At 50.1% G+C, this 5,000-nt stretch overlaps 1 protein-coding gene across 4 annotated transcripts in view; it reads right to left on the bottom strand.

Annotated features, from left to right (window-relative positions):
- The window catches only part of ptprga (protein tyrosine phosphatase receptor type Ga), a 201,662-nt gene that overhangs the window by 106,264 nt on the left and 90,398 nt on the right, over positions 1-5,000 (bottom strand). The window lies entirely within an intron of this gene.

Raw genomic sequence — 5,000 nt, 5'->3', positions numbered from 1 at the left:
TCATCACAAGGAGTCTTCATCAATGGCGGGCTTCACTTCACTTCACTTCCCTCTGCTAATAAGATGGACAAGCAGAATTCGGATGCACCACAACATTCCAGATGTCTGCGGCCATAATCCGAACAAATTAAGAGTGGGACAAAATCATTCGTATCGGGTAACGCGTGGTTGGATATGTTGTTGTTTTTTTGTTGTTTTTTCTTTACGCCTCGTTAAGCTTAGTTTAGACGGCTCTGGTTTCTGCCACTGCATCAGGCGATAAACAGTATAAATTGAGTTTAATGAGAAAAGAGCATCAGCACAGCCTCCCTGAGCAGCTGTAGGACTATCTGGAGGGGACAGTACAGACTGAGGGGCAAAACAAACTAACTAACTAACTGATGCACTAACAAAGGTCATGTCGCAACTCCTGACAGTCACAAACGTGATGAATCTCGGCTTATCCGGTGGGAACACCACGCAGAGAGATTCGTCAGGAGGTGAACACACCAATGCCTGAACCAGGACGAAAACCGCACAAGTGTGCTCGCGCAGAGGCCGGGCTGCTCCGCACGCTCTTGGGCAGAGCTGCTCGGTCATGCGGGCCCACCCGGGGCCCACCTGGGGCCACCCCGCGCTGTCTCTGTGGACTCACAGCCTGGTGGCTCTGTAAATATTATGTAGAATAAATGAAATGACAGAAGGTGTCGGAGAGTCAGCGGCGCGGAGTCAGTCGCGCTGGGGGTGGGGGGATTTTGGGGGCTCTCCACATCCCAACTTGTCATTTCACGGGGTCTGCGTTTATCAGTCTGGACTCTCAGCTCTGGGGTGGAGAGAGAGAGGCGCGTGGGGCCAGCTCTGAAAATAGGACAGATCTCCGACACTGGCATGCGCGTCCGGACACGCGCCCGCACCCATACACCCTCCCAGCTTTCTACTGAGCTGTAGACGCACAGGACTGCTGACGTGTGAGGGGAGCGAGCAGATCCAAAGACCAGACAAACACACAGACACCTGTGCAGGGTCTGGGTGCGGCCGAGACCACCTGGGATGGCAGTGTTACGAGGGGCCTTCTGAGTACAGTTACCCGCTGAAAATTTAAGGAGGTACAGTACAGCGAGGAGGTAAAGCTTTAGCAGACTGTAGCATAACTAATTGTAGCCGCGGCAGGGTGCCGGGGCAGATGTGAGCCAGAGGCAGGTTAAACACTCACAGCCCACAGCTCACATCACTCCTGAGATCTTGTTCTCGCTCACCATGTTACAGAACCGCACGCCCTGCTCACATGTCCCATTTCTCCGCCCTTACAAGACTTACGGGACTTCTCGACCCTTACAAGACAAACAGTTTCTTTCAATGAGCCATTTCTGAACAAAACTGGTATATTTTGCAATGTCTTCAAAAATGTTTTACTAAGAAATATTATTTCTTATTTCTTTTAGTTTAACCTTGTGTTAATTACTTAATCAAAATATTAAATATACATTTATGCTTATTTTGTTAGAGGTCAGGTCAGATACCCCAACAAACGCTAGGACGTCAGTGTATGTGGGTTCACATGAACACGCAGAAGTAAATATACGGTAACACACGTTTATCCACAAGTTAGCATGTATATGTATGAATGCTGCAGACCCGTGTGTGTGTGTGTGTGTGTGTGTGTGTGTGTGTGTGTGTGCGAGATTAAAGGTCTGTATGCAGGCAGCATCTTCAAAGGGTTTCAGTTTGTTCACGCATTAAATCCTTTCGGAGGGTCTCCAGCACACTCCAGGAGGTGTTGTAATGCAATCTCCCAGGATGATCAGCGGGAGACAGACAGGACACACACACACACACAAACACAGCAGGACTACTGGGATTTTCCATCATCGGAATGCCATTCTTAATTAATACTTATCCACACTCCTCACTGGCCTTCCAAGCACCAGGAGTCTCCTCTGTCCGCTAATTACACAACTGTACAACCGAGCCTGAGGGAGAGAGTGAGAGGGAGAGAGAGACCCCCACCGGCTGGCTGACCCAAAACCCTTGTGTTCCGATTACACAGCCAATCACCTCCCGAGACACACCGAGCGAGTGAGGCTGTTCCAAATCTCATCTTTGCTAATTAAAGAAAATCTGCTTGAGTTTGAACATTTCTGAAAGGGCTCGAAGAACTGCCAAGACGCGTTACAACATCCCCCGTGACTCTCTGACCCACCCGGTTGTGTAAGGTTTGCCCGGGCACTTGGATAATTGTCTGCCACTCACCTTTCAGCTCCGCTAAACATGTCAGGCTGTGATCATGGTGAAATCATTAATGTGAGCGGAATTTTTCGGACTGTTTAACACTGACTGTAAAAAAGCGAGGAAACTATCGTCTGGTTCCTGCACAACTGTCCCAGAACAGGGACGACAAGAGAACACTACAGTTCAACAAAATATAGACAACGTAGTTCAAAACATAGTTCATAGACAACACAGACAATATAGACAACGTAGTTTGCGTACGTACGCACGCACACACACACCCACACACACACACACACACACACGCACACAAACACGCACACAAACACGCACACAGTGTTCACCTTATAAATGGGGTTTAAAATGAAGAGAGCAACAGAAAGAGATATGTATGAATGTGCATAAAATTATTTTCACCTCTTCTTAGAAAAACAAAACAAAACAAAAATAATCACAGGCTTAATCTTTAAAACTGCAGCAATCGAGCACACGGGTCTCCTGGGATACTGTTGCCGTTAGCGACCAGGTGCAGCTCGCCAGCGTGGAGAAGGCACATGGCACATGTCCTGCACCTGCGCACGGAGATCGATCAGCACCCAGGCCCCGTGCCTGCCCCGACGCCTCCGCCCACACTGCGCCCTTGGCCTGCGCGGCTACAGTCGCACGTTAACAGTCACACGTTAAACCCACCCAGAGCCGGAAAAATGCTGACCCAGGACCAGTCAACAAAGATTCTGCAAAAATAAGGACAAGCGGTGTCACAGACTCGAGGGACCACTGTCGCACTGCCTCACCACGACCCTGCTGACCGGGCCAGGTCAGGCCGGATCAGGGCGTCAGTTCTGATTTTCTACAGGAGGTGCCTTAAACCGGAGCATGCTAGTCCAAGCATATTCCACGCATATTCCACGCTTTCCCTCAGTAATCTCATATTCCATGATCCTGCGGAATGCCTGATGTTAGCATCCTAAGATAAATTCCAGCATGCTTGTAGGATGGTTTCGCACCAGGTCAAGAGGTCAAAGGTTAAGCAACTTTACAAGCCTACAACAGTTGCAGCTGTTGTGTAACTTTAAACTATGTTCTAAAAATATTTTAATAATAATTATAGTAATAAAAACAACATTCAAACTTATTTTGGCATAAAATAAAAGACGTGCGGTTTTGCACGCTGCTGTGATGCTGTATGTAGTACCGTGCGGTTCTGCACGCCGCTGTGGTTCTGTACGTAGTAACGTGTGGTTCTGCACGTTGTTGTAGTTCTGTATGTAGTACCGTGCGGTTCTGCACGCCGCTGTGGTTCTGTACGTAGTAACGTGCGGTTCTGCACGCCGCTGTGGTTCTGTACGTAGTAACGTGTGGTTCTGCACGTTGTTGTAGTTCTGTACGTAGTACCGTGCGGTTCTGCACGCCGCTGTGGTTCTGTACGTAGTAACGTGTGGTTCTGCACGTTGTTGTAGTTCTGTACGTAGTACCGTGCGGTTCTGCACGCCGCTGTGGTTCTGCATGTAGTGTGCGGGTCTGCAGATTGTAATCTGGAGGAAAGCGGAAATCTGAAGGTCCTGTTTGTCTGGAAACCTGGGGTACTTCACTGCACTTATGATCACCTCTATATCACACCACAGTTACTCCCTGGAATCTTATATATAATATTGTTGGACATTGCCTATCTCATCTTCAGGGCTCTGACCACAGGACGGCCACTGACCACAAGACGGCTACTGACCACAGGACGGCGGTATTCCGGGCTGTTTTTCCTTTTTTGTGGTGGCCCAATCTCCTCTCAGAAGCGCAGCGATGAAGCTGACACACAGGAACTCCGGCATCTGTGCCTGACACACCTGTACCTGTAACGCCTACAGCCAGGTCACCTCCGTGTCAGGGGGAACACTATTAACCACGGCCTGCCATCCGGACAGCATCCGGCCAGCGTGCCGCGATCCTGTGGTGATCGGGTTAGAGCCGGGTGTCAAACCGAGCGCGGCAAACGTCAGGACCCTGTCTGTTACCGCACGCCTACAAACCGCCGCTGTTAGCAGGTCTGGGTATTGAAGCGGGCAGGACGGGTTTCTTGGATAAAAATGGCTGAAAATAGTTTTGAAACATCGAGGAGGAACACGGCCGGGGGGTGGGGGGTGACTCAACTTCGAGCGGAATCCCTGCGGCGCTAGGTCATAACCCCACCAGGACAATGGGCGCCATGGTAACAGCAACAGCTTCTGTGCTAATTGAAGGGTCATCATGGTAATTAGCGGCGCTCGACCCGACGGCAACGCCGCGCCACGTGCGCCGAGCAGGCTGCTCTCCGGGCCCTGGTGCTGAAACAATGCCCCTCCCCCCACGCTGTCTCTCACACACACACACACACACACACACACACCCAGGGCCTTGTGTACCACCCCTGGTCATTTCCAAGTTTCTAATTATGGCTCTTCCCTGCACATCTTCACAATCTAAGAACTAATTAGTGCGAGAGTCCCTCACAACTGCTGCAAATCCACCGTGTCCCTGCGCCAACCCACCCTCACCTCCCATTCTCTCTCTCTCTCTCTCTCTCTCTCTCTCTCTCTCTCTCTCTCTCTCTCTCTCTCTCTCCCCCTCTCCCTCTGTTGCTCTCTCTCCCTCCCTCTCTTTCAGAATGGGAGTGAAAATAACAGCGAGTGGGAGTCAGGTAGGGTAAAAAAAAAAGCAAACACACAAAAGATAGACAGAAAACAGAAAAAACACTACCAGGGTGAAACTTGGGACACCTATCTGTTTTCTTAAGTGGTATGGTCCATTCCTCGCCCGCT

Source organism: Electrophorus electricus, chromosome 22 (assembly GCF_041902795.1).
Source record: "Electrophorus electricus isolate QZ-2024a chromosome 22, ASM4190279v1, whole genome shotgun sequence".
In the NCBI taxonomy this organism is placed as follows: Eukaryota; Metazoa; Chordata; class Actinopteri; order Gymnotiformes; family Gymnotidae; genus Electrophorus; species Electrophorus electricus.
The sequence above is the reverse complement of the archived record's forward strand: the minus strand, read 5'-3'. Positions and strand labels throughout refer to the sequence as shown.